The sequence below is a fragment of the Cyprinus carpio genome, chromosome A18 (genome assembly GCF_018340385.1).
Source record: "Cyprinus carpio isolate SPL01 chromosome A18, ASM1834038v1, whole genome shotgun sequence".
In the NCBI taxonomy this organism is placed as follows: Eukaryota; Metazoa; Chordata; class Actinopteri; order Cypriniformes; family Cyprinidae; genus Cyprinus; species Cyprinus carpio.
The window spans coordinates 209410-227661 of NC_056589.1; the positions used below are offsets into that span (position 1 = coordinate 209410).

The 18252-nt window shown below is 41.3% G+C and overlaps 1 pseudogene; it reads left to right on the forward strand.

Annotated features, from left to right (window-relative positions):
* LOC122148503 overlaps positions 1-17271 on the forward strand; it is a 65210-nt pseudogene extending 47939 nt beyond the window's left edge.
* The last annotated feature ends 981 nt before the right edge of the window (positions 17272-18252 follow it).

Genomic DNA, 18252 nt, shown 5'->3' on the forward strand with positions numbered 1-18252 from the left:
ATTTAAAACTTGTTCTTCACCCATTCACGCCCTTATTACTTGATTTCGGTTGAAATGTTGAATTCATGTGCTGTAATCCGACTGACAGGACTCTCTGAACGGCAGCGCGAACAAACATGGCGGCTCCCACTCACATTAAAGATCAAGATCATTTAGAAAGGGTTTTAAATGACAAAACACACTCATTTACACTTTATTGTGAATGGGAATATCAGATTGTTCTGACATGGTATGCAAGTTTGTGATATTTTAAAAAAAGGAAAAACTAAATAAAGCGATCCATATGTCATACAGTGTTTTCATGGTGTGTCATGTGACGAGCCTGCTGCGTCACCATGGAAACAGTAAGGGGAAACTTATAAAAATGCATTAAAATAACGCATTAAAAAAAAACTCACTCGGGGGGACCAATAGTATATTTTAAACTCACCACTGGAAAGGTTAAATGTTACTATTTAGATAGAGTTATAATTACAGATGGTAGAATAACACATATAAAAACAATAGTAGAGAATAGGAATATTGTTTTCTTTCAGTTGCCTTTGTACTCCTGACTCTACTTTTTTTCTGTTTTATCTCTCTTGAAATTTTCGTATTTTTGAAATTGTATTGGTGCAGATACGAATTTTTTATAATGTTGCATGTCTAGATAGATCTGGACCAAGAGATCACACTCTCAAGCTTTTTTGATTTCACCGTGACTTTTGGCAATGTATAACCTCATTCCTCATTGGTGTATGGGCGTTTATTAAATCCTTCTGCTCATCTTTCATTTGTTTTTTATGGTAACTTCAGAATCCTATTCTGGAAGTGGACGATTTTTGGGATTGTTGACTTTCTTCTTTCCTGTTATATTTCACCTCGTGGAGCCTGAGTCTAATGTGCCGTATTCTTTGGCCAATACAGGGGAGAAATTTGCTTGCATAGAGCTGTATCCGCAAGCCATCTCGTGCACTAGATGGCAATTTTACCCTAACATTGTTACAGGAAAAACTTGTCAATAAACTCGCAAATTTATTTCTCTGAATTTACTTGCAGATTAACCAAGATTCAGATGGAATATCCGCAAACATGGGACTGCAGTTAAAAGGATTTTTCAGCAAAATCATGGCGATTTCATATGCCTCTTTCCTTTAGAAAAACTGACACAAAAAGATAGTTGAACTGGAATCACAGCTCCAGAATCTGACTAGAGATAATCAACATTGTTTCTCCGACAATACACTCAGCAAAATCATGGCGGTTAGGTCCGAACTCAATTCATTACCATGATCCAGGGCAGGATTTCTGATTCAAAGGTCTAGGCCGAATGAACTATTTTCAAGGAAGTAGACCAAGCCACCTTTTAGGTATAAAGTTATGCAACAGTAAAAAGTTTGTGAAAGTCTAATATTTCAGCAGTGAAATCCCAATCTGGACTCATTATGACAGACCCAGAAGACATTAAAATCGTTTTCATTCTTTTTACTCTAACCTCTATACTTCATCCACTGATGGTGACCCTGTCTCTTTTGCATCTTTTCTGTCCAACCTTGATTTACCTAGGCTGTCAGATTTGGATTCAGATTACCTGGCTGAACCAATCACTCTTCAGTAGCTGGAGTTAGCAATCCGATCTATGAACAAGGGAAATCCCCAGGCATAGATGATATTCTGGTATTTTTGGTCGGATTTAGGATTTAGGCCTCATGTTAGATATGATACATTTTTCAGTTACTCAAGGCTCATTTCACCCATCTATCAATACAGATGTTTGTTTTAACATCTCTCTTGTTAAAAAAAGATAAAGACCAACTTCCTGTACTAGTTACCGGCCACTTTCTTTGATAGGGACTGACTACTCCATTAACACTGAAAGAGTTTAGTCCATCCCTCCTCCACTATAAACAATCTTGGTATAATGTTTGATTCTAGTCTATGTTTTGAATCTCACATCAATCAGCTTGTCAAATCCAGTTTTTTTCACCTTCGTAATATTTCCACATACCGTAGCACATTTTGGAAAACCTGCTGAAAGCAAACTGTGTAGCTCTTCTGTTAGCTGCCCACAAGGATACTTTTTATGTGTTGGGAACTTCTTTGATTTTGAAAAAACAGCGCATCCTTGTGTGCAGGCTCGACACAGCATAGCGTCACGCAGTTTGCATTCAGCAGGTGTGTGAAAAAAATTGCGTAGGACCAGATTTATCACCAGCAGAGTCCACTATCTGGCACTGAGTGGCGTCTGTACTCCCGCAGAAGCACCTGTCCATCAAACTCGCTATCCAATCAGTAGATCACTGTTAAGCCCGCCACGAGAGGTTTTGTGTCAAAACACCAAGCGAAAGACGTAAGCGATAGCTCAATCTTGTGCAACTGCATTCAGAATCCCGATTAGCGAAACAATCCTTGAAAACATTAATAAAGAATGAAGCATAATTTGAAGAGCCTGTTAAATTTGTGGGACTGAATTCATTTTTTTTCATTTTCATTGTGTTTTTCTTCGTTGTAATGGCATATTGGTTTCGATAGTTTTCTGAAAAAGTTACGTTCAGATGGGTCAGTTTTATAAAGTTTCGGTTCATTTTTATAGACAAAATGTAATGTCCATATTTGGACTACTCTGACGATGGTTTTCATACATTTTTCATCTTTTCCTGTACTTTTTTCCCTTCCGCTGTGATTCCTGGAGCGCATTATTCGTAATGTAGGGGCGGCAGCAGGCTGTGGTAAACTCCCATTTGCAGAAGTTTAATAAGGCAAACATTATCCAACCCACACTTCTAAAATGGTGGGGCAGAAATCCGAGTCCTGTGTTCAGCAGGCCCAGAATTGGTCAAAATCACAGTAATCATTCCAACCGCTACCCGTATAGGTAAATCCCAAATGGCAAAATCCAGAGAAACGGCGATAAATCATACACTTTAGTCAATCAAAAAAAAACAATAGAAACGCTCGTTAAAGGGCAGTGATACACTGCAATCTTTGCAAAGGGCCTGTTGGGCCTACCATGTTTAAATGTCTGCAAACAGAGAAGTGAACAACAGAGCAGCAGAGGGAGTGGTAACCAGTTCAGACTTCAGGCGGGGGAAGGCTATCCCTCTGACTAGCGTGAAAGCGTTGACAGATGTCCCCCCCCCCCCAGGACCGCCTCCTGGCGCTCGACGCAGGGATGTCCCCAATGAGCCGTGGTGCTGGATGGTGACAGGTCTGGGCCTGGAGTGGAAGTGCTTGATAAGTTATGGGATCCGGGATGTAAGGGGCAGCTACCCATGACTATTCTTCCTCACAGGCCCATAGCCCTCCCATCCACCGATATTGGACTTTGGACCCCCTAGACATCTTGACTCCACACTCGTTCACTTGTATCCTGGGTGATCCATCTATATCCAGAACGGTGGCGGTGTGCCTCTTGGTTCTCAGCGATTGGGTCAGCATCCCGTGGAACCGGTTTGAGGAGCGGAGACATGAAGAGGGAAAAAGCCAGTAATTTGGTCGAAGCCCTCAGTCTGTTATTGGGCCTCCCCAAACATAAATCTGTTTGATTAGGTTACATTACCACCTGACTGGGGGCTTGAGCTTCCTGCTCGTGTATAGCCACAGCTTGATTGGTCCGCTCGTAAAGCCGACCTGTTTGCCCTAGTTGGTAGGGAGGGTGTGGGCGACGTCGTCTGTTGGCCTGGAATTCTTGTGTTCTGACGGCTCTCTGTAGACGGACATGGGCACTGTCCCGCACCCTCTCACTGCGTCTGATCCAGTCATCGACTGTTGGTACAGATGAGGGTTCACCTGACCACGGGAACAAGGGGGGTTGGTATCCCAACATGCATTGGAAAGGGGTCATGCCAGTGGAGGAATGAGTTAGGGAGTTTTGAGCATACTCAGCCCATGGAAGGAATTCTGCCCACCAGTTCTGTTCATGACTACAATAAGTTCTGAGATACCTGCCAATCTCCTGGTTCAACCTTTCCACTTGGCCATTTGACTGTGGATGGTATCCTGATGTGAGGCTTACATTGATGTCTAGTTGCTTGCAGAAGGCCCTCCAAACCTGAGAGGTAAATTGGGTTCCTCTGTCAGAAACAATATCCTCAGGCAAACCATAGACTCTGAAATAGAGACCTGCGTGGGATGGATTTTGTCCCGCTTCCGCAAAAATATATGTTATTTTCTCCTGCTCCCGCCCGCAAACAATCAAGTTTCGTCCCACTCCCGCCCGCAAAATCCCGTGAGGAAATGTATAGTTTTTTTGTTTTTTTTTTAAATACATTGCATATTCTGCCTGCTACTCTGTTATTTTTTCACTTGCTCCCCTGTTGAATATAAATTAAAAAAAGAAACGGAAAATAAACAAATATTTCTTTTATTTGCGTTTAATTAAATGGATGAACACGAACAAGGAAATTAGAACATAGAATACAGTAAAAAAAGAAATGTAAATACAAAAAAATATACCTATAATAATTAGCCTAATAAATTGTATAATATAATAAACCTGGATTTATTTCATATTCAAAGGAAAAGTAGCCAAGGGCCTAATACTGCTGTATGTGAGTATTTTGCTGCATTTGTCACAGCTCGCAAAGAAAGGTGCTTTCCATCGCTGTCGCATACTACTGAACAACATTTCCAAATATCAGATTTTCCTTTGTTTGGTTTTGTAGTTTTACATGTTCCTTTCTTTAATAACTTATATCTTTAGCACTAAGCAGTCATGCGGTGCAGAAATTTTGCCTCTGTGTGTTAGGCTTGGCTGTTCCGCGCCTATGAACCATGCAAGAGTTAGCTTCTGACCATGCACCTGTAAATCGTATTTTATTTTATTTATTTTATTATAAAAAAGGTTTATTTGTTTCTAGTTTTTTATTTTGTTAGATATTTCCACTTTGTGGGAGTCCCGCAAATAATTTTATTTATCTGCAACCCGCACACAACAATATCTTGTCGCCCGCATCCGCATTCACCCATCAAATATTGTCCCGCGCCGCACTCGTTTGCGCTGGGTCCCACGGGTCCCACAGTACTCCCGCGGGAGTGCAGGTCTTTACTCTGAAAACATGGTGGAATAGGGCTTGGGCTGTTTCCATGGCTGTGGGGAGACCTTTAAGAGGAATCAAACGACAGGCTTTAGAGAAGTGATCAATAATTACTAGTATGGTGGTGAAACCATTGGAGAGTGGCAGGTCTGTGACAGTCTATGGACAAGTGAGACCAAGGATGTTGAGGAATCGGTAATGGTTGGGGGAGACCAGAGGGTAGTTCCTTGGGAGTCTTGGATTGAGCGCAAGTTTGGCAGGTCTTGACATAGGTTACCACATCTCTGGTCATCGATGGGCACCAGAAGAAGTTCTGTAATAGGCGGAGAGTGCGAGAAATTCCAGGATGTCCTGAGCTCAGAGAGGTGTGAACCCATTACATGACACGGAGATGTAAACATTGAGGCACAAAATGTTTGTTTGGGGGACTGTTTGCTGGTGGTGGTTCCTGCTGATGGGCTGTTTGGATCTCTTCCATAATGTCCCAGGTTACTGGAGGAATGATAACAGATGGTGGAAGAATAGATTCAGGTGTGACATTGTCTGTTGATGGATCATGATGTCTGGATAGCGCATCAGCCTTACTGTTCTTGCTGCCAGGTCTGTAGGTGACAGTAAACTGGAAACAGGTGAAGAATAAAGAGCAACGGCTTGACGTGGACTCAGGCGTTTGGCACACTTGATGTATTCCAGGTTTTTATGGTCCGTGATGATTTGGAATGGATTGACTGCTCCCTCAAGCCAATGCTCCACTCTTCTATGGCTGCCTTCATGGATAAAAGTTCTTTGTGCCTACATCATAGTTGTGCTCAGAAGAAGTCAGTTTTCTTGAGAAAATCTGCAAGGGTAGAGTTTTCCTAGTTGACCATGATGCTGGGAAAGAATGGCTCCAATCCCGCAATCAGATGCATCAACTTCTAACACAAAGGGAAGGTTAGGATCAGGACGCTTGAGAATCGGGGCTGTGGTAAAACTGTTCTTGAGTTTGGTGAAAGCTTGGGTAGCTTCTTCAGTCCATTTGTTTTTTGGGGGGGGTTTGGGGCCTTTTAGCAGGACGTTAGGGGGGTGCAACCCAACCCGTGTTATAAAATTAACGTCTGTAAAAGTTTGAAAAGGGCCGAAAAATCTCTAAATTTTTTTTACTTTAGTGGTTGAGGCGGTCTTTGACTGCTCGACCTTGGAGTCTCCAACTCGACCCCTTGATGACTGATTTTTCCCCCCCGGGGAAGGGCTTTTTGCTTGACAAAAAAATCCTTTTTCTCCCTTTTACATATACTGGTTTCCACAGGCGGACTACAGCCCTTGACATTTTGGATGTGTTCAGTTTCAGATTTTGAAGAAAAATTAAATTCATCAAGGGTATGCCAATAAAACGGGGTTCAGCAGATCTCAAAAAATTTAATTGATAAAAGACGGAAAACCTGCTGGGCATTGGGAAATCCATACGGCATGCCCAAATTTACTAAATTTCCCTCCTATTTGGGGGAAAAAGGCACCCTTCCTTTCCCAAAAAACCCCTTATCGGGTTGTATGGGGTTTTCGGGAAGGTCGAGCTTTGTATGATCCTGGCCTGGGTCGTGGGTGTTCCAGGGGCGGAAGGAACCAGGGGAAAGGGGTTTATGAATTTGACGGGTCACTTTTTTTAAACCTTTGAGCAAGGGGTCCCCCCCCCCCGAAAAGCCCCAATTTTTTCTTTTCCACAAAAAAAAATTCCTGGGGCGCGGGTGAAGGAGGGGGTAAACCCGAGTTCTAGCTTTTTTCTATTCCTTTTTCCAGGGCTTGAGTCCGTTTGCGTGATAGAGGGAGACTTTTTCTGGGAAAAGGTTGGTTTTGGTAAAAAGTCAAAAGCATCCCATGGTAAATGAGGGGGGAACGGGGTGGCCTTGATTTTACTAAAAACTTCACTAAACCCTCCTCAAAACGGGAGGAATCTTATTTTTTTTTGAGTATTTTTTTGGGGGTTTTTCAAGGTTTTTTCAAAAGGGATTGTTTTATACGGGTTTTGTATGCAGGGGGTTTGGCAAATTTTTAGCCCAAAGGGTTAAAACTCCCTTTAGGGCCGGGAAAAAGTTTTGGGTTGTGAACAGAAACCAGGGGTAGCCAAGGAAATTTTAAAATTTGGGGGAGAATCAATGACTAAAAGGGAAAAGGGCCCTTGATGGAATGCCCAAATAGGGGTTGAATGTTTGTTTTTGCGGGTTGATGCCATCTCCCTATGGGTGTTTTTTAAACCAGCACTGATCTTGAGGGGCCCCCAGGGGGTTGATTTTGGGGGGATTTTGAATTTTTTAATGTAGCCCTTTGGGTTGGATAGTTTTGGGGGCATTTTCCCAATTCTTCAGCGCTTTTTTAAATCGATGAAAAAAATTTCGGTGGGCTACCCAAAATGGAAAAGTCATTGTTTTTGGGTTGGAAGAAAAAAAATTTGTTAAACACTCCCCCGGGGGTTAAAATTTGGGGGGTTTTCCTCCGGGCTTTGGTGTCCCACCCTACACATTGGGGCCCCTTTTCACTACAGTAGAAACACAATTGAGTTTGACGGTCGTCGATTCTCTCCTCTCAGTAGGCTTGAGAAATCCTTTTGCGGGGCCCTGGCTGGGCTTTGGACATGGGAGAGGAACAGGGCCCGGGGCTGGGGGTTTTTTGGAGCCTGTGATAAACCATTTTTTTCCCCTTTTGGGAGCTTCCCTGGGGTTTTATGTCTTAAAAAAGGGTGAAAATTTTCCCGTTAATAAACATTCCCCCCTTGCAACCCATTCCCGTCTTTAGATAATTTTCAAGCTTTGCCCGGAAAACACCCCTTTTAAAAGAGTTTCATTCCAGCCCTTTGACACAAGCATTTTTAAAACTCGTGCAAAATCTGCGCGGTGGGGTTTGCCTTGAGACAAATGAAGCCTTTTTGTGATATTTTTTTAAACCCCCAGCAGGATACTCAAACCCCTCTCGTAACTTTTTGGAAAAGAAATCATAGGGAATTCGCAAAAAAGAGCCTGTCCCCGACTCTAAACCCCCAATGACCCTTTTAAAACCCAAAAAAGCGTGCATAAAAAAAGCAATTTTTTTTCATCTGAGAAAAACGTTTTTTGGGGCTACCCAAAAAAAAATCTCCATTTAAACGAATAAACCCGGCATTGCTCGCTAAACCCACATTTTTTTCGGACAGCAAGTCTTACGTCGGGGGTTTTTTAAAGGAAAAGGGAAGTGTCAAAGGGTAGGGGGTCAGATGCTCGTTTTAAAACTGAAGCTTGTTGAGCTGTTCTTTTAACCCTTGAAAGCAAAAGCCGCTTGCGCGGGGAAAACCCTTCCGCGGATTAAATTTGGAGGCGAAGAATTTCTGAAAGAGGGTGAGGCAAGGCGTGTAAGAATCCATTTGCAGAAGTTTAAAAAGCCAATTTTCAAACCCAAAAAGTGGGGCAGAACAAATCGTGGTCACAGGGCCCAAAAAATCAAAAACACAGTTCATCCCCAAACCCGCAAACAAATCGAGGAAAACCAAAAGGCAAAATCCAGAGAAACCCGGCGATAAATAATATGCGAGAAACAAAAAAAGACAATGGAAAAAGCTCGGGGAAGGCCCGTGATCTGGAAACTTCGCAAAGGCCTGGTTTTGGGCCCAACCCTGCTTAAATGGTGCCAAAAAGGAAATGCACAAAAGAAACACAGGGGGGAGGGATACCATTTGAAAATCGGGGAAAGGGGGCCCCCCTGTTGGCGGGCTTTCAAACCCTTTAAAAGTTGTATTTTACTTGGCAGTCTATGGACAGTCCCCCCCAAACCTCCTGGTTTTTATCCAAATATCCCTTAAAATTTTTTTCCGAAAACAAATACTTTTTTTAAAGGGGTTTTTAAAGACATGGGGGGAATTTATTAAAGAAATAACCCTTTTGGAGTAAACCCTTTTTAAACGCTTGCAGCTTTTCCAAAAATTTGCTGCTCGTGTTCTTAATGGACCCAAAAAAAAAAGGGGGCCCCTCACTCTGGTTTTACAGCAATTTTCTTGGCTTTCTGTCCCCCCTATCTAAAAATTTGTTTTAAGCCTTTTTTTTATTTTTTTAAAGGCCCCTCATGGGTTTTCCACACTTTTTCCCCCTTCAGAATAATTTCCCCCCATGTCCCTCCCGTACTTTAGATTGAGCTCTAAAATTATTGCAGTCCCCAATTCTGCTATTAATGGGGGGGTAGGGTTTTCTGCTTCTGCCCCAAGCTCTGGAAAAACTACCAAAGATCCTTTGATCTTTCACCCCAAACCCTTTTTAAAATGCTCACAAAAACTCACCTTTTCCTGTTTTTTAAATTAATGCTTCCTTAATTTTCTGTTTTTGTTTTGAAATTATCTTTATACTGCAATTTTTTCACCCTGTCTGCTTTTTGGTTTGTTTATATGTTGTATCTATGTAATTCCCTTATGAAAAGGTCCTTGGGTTTTTTGAAAGGCTTTTAAAAATAAACATTTTTTTATTATTATTATATTTTATAATTTTATTATTATTATTATTATTATCTTTTTTGAACTAACGAAAAAATGTTCACATAAAAGTATTTATCTAAGACGCAAAAACCCCTTTGGGTCCCCCCAAAGTCTCTCCCCACCTTAAATATCTTTCTTTTCATCCCCGTATAAAATGAATGAAAAACCCTTTATAGGGGTAATGTAATTATTTTTTTCCCCAGTTGGTTTTAAAAAATTTGAAGATAGGACCCCAGTGGGGTTTCGAGGTGGGCTCCAAACGTTTTCTCCGCCGCTCTACCGGCCAAAGGGGTCGCAAAGGCATTTGCAGCTTTTGACCGCTGAGTGGCGCTTAACACAAGTTTTTAAACAAAGCGCTCAAACAGACAATTTTTGCAAAAACCCCATTTTTTCCTTGCGATGGGGTTTCATTTTCGGCTGCAGTAGGGAAAATGAAAAGAAAAACACTATAGTTAAAATATTTAATTTCACAGATGAAAGTTTGGTAATTATGAATTATGTGCATTTTCTTAGAACGAATTCAAGCGGGATAAATGTCAAGGCCTGTGCCTGTGCTTATATTTTCTCTAAGCTACAAAGTATTACACCAAAATTTAGAGTTGACACATTTAATAGGTGTGCAGTATTATTTATATAATATGAATTGTGTTATAATATTCAAATAAATTTGTGGTTTACTTTGCATCAGAGCTTAAAGTGGTAGCCTATTTTAGTGAGCTTGGCTACAGGGCTAACAATATTTTTTTAGACTATGAAATATAATTCTCACAGAATGTAGCCTTTTCATAACCAATAATTGAACCATCTCTTTATGTTTTTCTAACCCCAACAGAGTCCAGTATCAGTATAAATCCGTCTATGATGTTTTATAGGCTTTTTTTAGATTTGGGAATCCACATGCGTTACAGACTGACAAAAACATTTTTGGAGTTTTTTGGAGAAGGGTTGGCCATTCTCAAAACAAAAAATATCATTTTATTTAAATTTTTCTTTTTGTGTTTCAGGAAAAAACGTGTTAAAGCATCTCTCCATTACAGCCCCGTTCTAAAAGAAATTTATGAAAACGCGTATAAAATGCTTTAAAACTTTAACAGAGAGGTCTATAGGGTTTTTAAATAGGTCTGCCCCCCACTAAGTTTTTTCTACTTACTAGCCGTTCATTTGTCATTATTAAACTAATCGCAGTTTTATATTAAATTTACATCTATAATCCATAATGACCCTTTAATATTCTGCTCTCAGCACTTTCATTAGGTTTGCCACAAACACAGGCAGAGTAGCCCAATAATTGTAAAAAAGGAGACATTTTAATTATTTATTAATAACAAATTTTTTTTCTTGTCGCGCAAGATAAATCACATGCTACTTTATCCCCCATGGACTCGCCTTAAAAGAATACAACCTTCACAGATTCATATGCTTTCGTTTTGAAATTTTTCGTTTAAAAGACATTTCAAGCTTCTGTTGATAATTTCCATGTATGTGACACACCACATTTAATTATTATTATCGGAAAAATTCAAGTATCTAGAGGCACCTCCTGTCCTCATGCGCTTAATATTTTCCACAACACTTGAATATATATAATTCACTTTTGCTATCTTACAACGAAATTTTTTTACACCATTATCCAAATAAACCAACAAAAGTTGTATGAAGATAAAACAAATAGATAAAAGCGGGCGTGCACTCAGCTCACTCGCGCCGCGCAAATCTGCAAGCAACAATTTAACACCTCTTTAATGCGGGGCAATTATTTTTTACTTAAACTATATGAAGCAAGTAAAGAGCTCCCTTTAAACACCCCGAATTGTCATTATGAAGCCTTTTTTACATCGTTGTATTTTTGTTTATAGAAACTTGAGTTAAAATGAAATTTTATAATCCTCCTTCTTAGCTTTCAGATTTTCTAATCGCAGGGTTTATTATTCCTTTCTTGTTTAAATTTGCCTAAATGGAACGAATTATCATGCCCCCCACGTTTTTCCTAAAAAAGAAAAAATTTATAAAACACGCAACAATTTCTTACATGTACAGACAATATTTTTTTCCCAGAATTGTCTGTCAAAAAAAAGGCAGGAAACGAATAAAAAAAAATCAGTTTTTTTTTAAAAGGAATTTTAAAATAAATAAATTGGCCAAATATATGAGAATTTTGACTTTGCAAAAAATTTTTTTTTTTTACTTGACTTAAATCATTAAACGACTTTAAATCTCAAAGGTTTAATTAAAAAGGGGGAAAATGTCACAGGCATGTTAATGTTAAAATTAATTTTAAACAAGTTCTTTTTAGACTACCTATAATTCGATTTTTTTTTTTTTTTTTTTTTTTTTTAATGACTTCCTGTATAAAAGGGGGGTCAACCTTTATTTAAAAATTTTTAAATCGTCCACAGCTAGCAACGCCGAGGCGTTGAGCGTGCGAAGGAAAAGGCTGCACAAAGTCATTTTTCCCAATCAAAGAAAAAAAAAAACCCCCGGTAGCCTGTTAGGCCCAACTCTGTTCCTAGTCATAAAAATATAATTACTGTTAAACCCCCAGTAACCCTTTTAACCGATTATCGCCTATTTTTGTTTTTCTGATTTTTTTATTTTTTTATTTATTTTTAAAAGGCTAAAAAATAAATTAATTTGTGAAGGAAAAAAAAAAAAAATATTAAATTTCTTTATTGCTTCGAAAAAATCGGGTGGCCCAAATTTTTTTAAAAGGCCAACAGGGAAATTTTTTGTTCCCCCCACTTTACAACAAACCTTTAAATTTAAAAAATTTATCAAAACAGAACAAAAATTCAAAAATTTAAATTTTTAATGGAAAAAAAATTGGGAGTATTAAATATAAGCTTAGTATAAACAACAAAAAATAAAGAAAAATAATTTAAAAACGAACCATAGGGGAAAGGGTTGGGCCCATTCGGAGAAATCCCAAAATTTCCATATTCGTGAGGGTTTCCTATTTCAACTTAACTGTTTTTCATTGGAAAATAGGCTTTGTGTTCCGCTTTTTCGTACAACGAAAAAAAAAAAACATAAATTTCAAAAAAAGCCAAAGGGACCGCTGCTCCGGCGAATGGGACGGTGAACGGGTACTGTTTCCCAAAAAAAATGTGGCAGGCCCCCCCGCGATCAAACTGAAACAAAAATACTCAAATTTTTGGGGCACCAGTAAAAGGGAAATTTAAAAATGCAAGTGGTTTGCATTTGAAAATAAGAAAAAACCCAATTAAAAATAAATTTAAAATTTGGACCTTCCATTTTGATCTGCAAAAGGACCTGAAAAGGGTTTTTTTTTTTTACCAAATGAACCGAAAGAAAATTTTTGCTTTTTACCGTAATATAGGCCTTATATTAATGACTGTTTTTTAAAATCAGCATAAAACCTTGTGAAAAGGTCTTTTTTTTAATTTTTGAGAGTACCTAGACTTACCTAAACTATCCTACATTTGAAATTAATCACTGTACATTTTTTAAAGTTTTAAAAAGTTACAAAGTTATATCATAGTTTGTTGTTTTACTTCCTCCTTTTATCTCAATTTACAATTACATTCAGTTCGCAATCCGTCCCTTTGCGCAACCTGGCGGTAGTTTCGCGAATGAATTTAACACGCGAGTGATTTGGGAGTTAACCCGCGGCCCTGCGGCGACGGTACGGGGCGAGTAGTACCCATTTTGGTTGTCTACCATCTGTATCTTAAAGTTAAAACAGTTTTTAGGATTTTTTTGTCTGGTTAGGATACTTCTGTAATACCCTTTATCTGTAGTTAAGATAAAATAATGCACTTAGAAAATGTTGTTCTGTAAAAGCTTTTGTCCTAAATGAAATCCTAAATGAATATGCATTTTTACATGCAGAAGCCAAGCTCTGTGTGCAGTGAGAGTTGCCCTCTAGGCACTAGGAAGGCTGCACAAAAAGGAAGGCCTGTCTGCTGCTATGACTGTATCCCATGTGCAGGGGGAGAAATCAGCAATGAGACAGGTAATCTTCATTCCATCTCAAAGTTTTGAAAACTTGTTAGTTGCTCTTTTGCTGTTCATTAAAGAAATTATTTCCTTACCTTCATTCCCTTCTCTAACTAGTAATTACATCTTCATTTACAGATTCAATTAACTGCAAGCAGTGTCCCAGGGAATACTGGTCTAATAGGAAAAAAATAATTGTGTGTCAAAGAATTTAGAGTTTCTGTCATTCACAGAAGTTATGGGTATAGTGCTTGTCTTTTTCTCACTGTTTGGAATAGGAATAACTGTGCTAGTGGCCATCCTATTTTACAGCAAGAAGGATACCCCCATCATAAAAGCAAACAACTCAGAGCTGAGCTTCCTGTTGCTCTTCTCATTGACTTTGTGTTTCCTCTGTTCACTTACTTTTATTGGACGGCCTACTGAGTGGTCCTGTATGTTGCGTCACACAGCATTTGGGATCACTTTTGTCCTCTGTATCTCCTGTGTTCTGGGAAAAACAATAGTAGTGTTAATGGCTTTCAAGGCTACACTTCCAGGAAGTAATGTCATGAAATGGTTTGGGCCTAAACAACAACGACTCAGTGTGTTTGTCTTTACTCTTGTACAGGTTCTTATCTGTGTGCTTTGGGTAACAATATCTCCTCCATTTCCCTACAGAAATATGAAATATTATAAGGAAAAGATAATTTGGAGGTAATCTGGGTTCTACTATAAGCTTTGGGCTGTGCTGGGCTATATTGGCCTACTTAAGGCCTTTGTGCTTTTATTCTTTCTTTTCTTCTGGCCTCGTAAGCTGCCTGATCTCGAATTTAGCCAAATCTATTACATTCAGTATGTTTACACTTGTATGTATGGATAAATATCATTCCAGCTTATGTCAGCCTCCTGAAAATTTATCAGCTGTGGAGATATTTGCCATTTTAGCTTCAAGCTTTGGTTTACTATTCCATATTTGCACCTAAATGTTATATCATCCTGCTTAAACCTGGAACAAAAGATTACAAAGCAAAATATTATGGGGGAAAAAACAAATTTCAAGTCCTACTGAAAATGGTATCGTATACCGTACCCATTTTTTCTCTTAATTGGCTTGGGTTCAAATATAAATGGTGTTACTGATTTATTTCATTTATATAGTTTCACAGGTTTTAGGCTATTGTGCTTTTGTGAGTTTGAAAATCCATTTTCTTGAATTGGCTGGCTAATTTTATGTTTATTGTACTTTCTATGCATTTATTGAAAATCATATACAGATGTCTTTTTTTAGACAGTTTTTTTTAGTTTTTCTCTTCAAGCATATATATCTCAGATAGAGTTGAAAATAAATAGAAAGTGGTAAAGGCCCAATAATCCACATTTACATTTTTCTATGTCCACCATATCAAACAGCATTATAAATAAAAAACTTTAAAATAAATTACAAATTATGTTACGTGTGTGCCTATTGGAATTAAGAGCAAAATTTGGGGTATTGAGGAATGAACATTCCCTTACCAGGCTGATTTGTGGAACCCCTCTGCCCAGTATAGCTGATGAGTCACACTCCTGTGGATGTTTCTTTTTTTTTTAATTTTTTTACTGTTTTAGACTAGTAGTAGTGCATTGTGCATCGAGCCAGTGCACGGAAGGCAGGGGGCCCCTACTCTAATCTGATCTCTGGACCTGAAACTGGACTTAGGGACAGAGGAATGGTAACCTCACGGGGCCAGGGAAGGAGCCTGAGCTTGTGCGGGGCATGGTGAGAGGTACCGACTGGAGCTAGCCAGCGGGCTCAACTCCATTGCACAGCTTGGGTTTGGAAACACAACCCCTGGAGAGCTGGCCTCAGCTACCTTGGAGTTGCCCGCCGGTGAGAGGCAGCGGGTTGGGTATGGGGTGGCTCATAGATCAACTAGCTCAAAATCGAGCCATGTGTGTAGGTTGGTTAACCCGGTGAACGAAAGGGTTGACTTTCCCTGCGCATTCGGGTCGGGGATAGGTCTTCACTGTAATTTGGTTACAGGCAAAATAGGCAGTGTAGCAGTACCCGGCCCTTCTTGGAGGTCTCTGGGAGGGATGCTGGACATTGGCTCAACGGGGACTCGTCGTTATACTGGGGACTTCAACGCTCACGTGGGCAGCGACAGTGACACCTGCAGGGGCGTGATTGGGAGGAATGGCCCACCTGATCTGACCGAGTGGTGTTCTTTTATTGGACTCTGTGCAAGTCACAGTTTGTCCATAACGAACACCATGTTCAAGCATAGGGTGTCCATCAGTGCACGTGGCCCCAGGACACCCAGGGAGGTCGATGATTGACTTTGTGGTTTTTCATCTGACCTCGGCCTTTATATCTTGGCACTCGGGTAAAGAGAGGGGCGAGCTGTCAACTGATCACTACCTGGTGGTGAGTTGGACCCGATGGCGGGGGAGGAAGCTGGCGACTCGGTGGACCCAAATGTATTGTGAGGGTCTGTTGGGACGTTTGCCTGAGCCCCCTGTCAGAGGATTTTCAACTCCCTCCTCCGGCCAGAGCTTCGACCAGATTCCGACGGAGACTGGAGACATTGAGTCAGAGTGGACCATGTTCTCTGCCTCCATTATCAATGTGGCCACTCAGAGCTGTGGCCATAAGGTCTCTGGTGCCTGTCGAGGGCCAATCCCTGAACCGGTGGTGGACACCAGAAGTAAGGGATGCTGTCAAGCTGAAGAAGGAGTTTTATCAGGCTTGGCTGGCTTGCGGGACTCCTGGGCAGCTGACGGGTACCGCGAGGCCATCGGGGGGTTTGTGGAGGCAAAAACTCGGGTTTTGGGAGGATTTTTTGGTGAGCCATGGAGAAAGACTATTGGTTGGGCCTCGAAGAGATTCTGGAAAACCGTCATCCATTGAGGAAGCAGAGGCCAAGGGGGCTTGGAGGTGGGCTGTCCATCACCCAAGCTGAATCACTGAGGTAGTTAAGAAGCTTCTTGGTGGCAAGTCACCAGGGGTGGATGAGATCCGCTGAGTACCTCAAGTCCCGGATGTTGTGGGGCTGTCTTGGCTGACCGTTCTCTGCAGCATTGTGTGGGCAGTGGGAAACAGTGCCTCGGGAAAATGGCAGCCGGGTGGTGGTCCCTCTTTTCAAGAAGGGGTGTTCCAACTACGGGGGATCACCTCCTCAGCCTTCCTGGGAAAAGTCTATGCCAGAGTACTGGAGAGGAGAATTCGGCCGATAGTCGAACCTTGGATTCAGGAGGTAAAATGCGGTTTTTTGTCCTGGTCGGGGAACACTGGACCAGCTTTTTATCCTCGTCGGGGTGGAGGGGTTCAGGGGAGTTTGCCCAACCAATCCACATGTGTTTTGTGGATTTGGAGAAGGCATTCGACCGTGTCCCTCGGGCCCTCTTTTAAGGGCGTCCACCCCGTTTATTGACTGGAGCAGGAGCTTGGTTGCATTGCCGGCAGTAAGGGTCAGACTTGTTCCCGGTACATGTTGGACCCAGCGGGGCTGCCCTCTATCACGGTCCTGTTCATTTCTTTAATTGACAGGATTTCTAGGAGCAGCCGGGGGGCCGGAGGGTGTCGGTTGGGGACCACATGATTTCGTCTTTTTTTTTGCAGATGATGTTGTATGTTGGCTTAAACCGGGCCGGACCTTCAGCGTGCTGGGACGGTTTGTAGCGAGTGGTGAAGCAGCTGGGATGAGAATCAGCCCCTCCAAGTCAGTGGCCATGGTTCTCAAATGGAAAAGGGTGGCATGTCCCCTTCAGTTTGGTGGAGAGCTCCTGCCTCAAGTGGAGGAGTTCAAGTATCTTGGGGTCTTGTTCCGAGTGGGGAAGGATGGAGCGGGGAGATTGACAGGCGGATAGGTGCAGCTTCGCAGTGATGCGGTCGATGTACCGTCTGTCGTGTTAAAAAAGAAGCTGAGCTGCAAGGCGAAGTTCTCGATTTACCGGTCGATCTACATTCCTACTCTCACCTATGGTCATGAACCATGGGTCATGCCCGAAAGGAAATTACCCCAGATACAGGGGGCCGAAATGAGCTTTCTCTGTAGGGTGGTGGGCGTCCCTTAGAGATAGGATGAGGAGCTCTGCCACTCGGGGGGAGCTCAGAGTAGAGCGCTGCTCCTCAACATCGAGAGGAAACACTGAGGTGGCTCGGGCATCTTTTCCCGGATGCCACTGGATGCCTTCCTGGGGAGGTGTTCCAGGCACGTCCCACAGGAGGGGGCCCCCGGGGAAGACCGAAGACCGGGACTATGTTATCGGTGGCCGGGAAGCCCGGTATACCCCGAGAAAAGCTGGAGGAAGTGTCTAGGGAGAGGGGAAGTCTAGGCGTCTCTGCTTAGACTACTGCCCCATTGACCCGGCCCCAGGATAAGCGAGGAAGAAGATGGATGGATGGTTTAGACTATTTTTGGAATATAGGAGCCTTGTGGTTTGTATTTTGTGGGTGATTTAATTCATTGTCTTGTCTTATTAAACATTCCTAACCTCACACAGTTTAATCTGAGCCCAGTTTAATCTTTTAGCATTTCCACTGTACTGCCCGCTTAACTTTGTGACATGCAACAACTCAAAAAAAAAAAAAAACAGCGAGGAAACTGAGATTTGTGTGATTGAGATTATGCAAACCATTTTAAGATACCAGTCCCTCCAGGAATTCTTTTTTCAGATTTTTGTGGCCTAAAATGGCTTTGCTCGCGGCTTTTCTCAAAAGTTGCGATGATATTTTACAGCATTTCTTATTGTTTTGCAGTGAAAATATACCACAGACAACATTCTTCTAACACTGTTATGACTTTTCTGGACTTCGAGGAACATTGTGGAGGCTCAGACTAACATTTG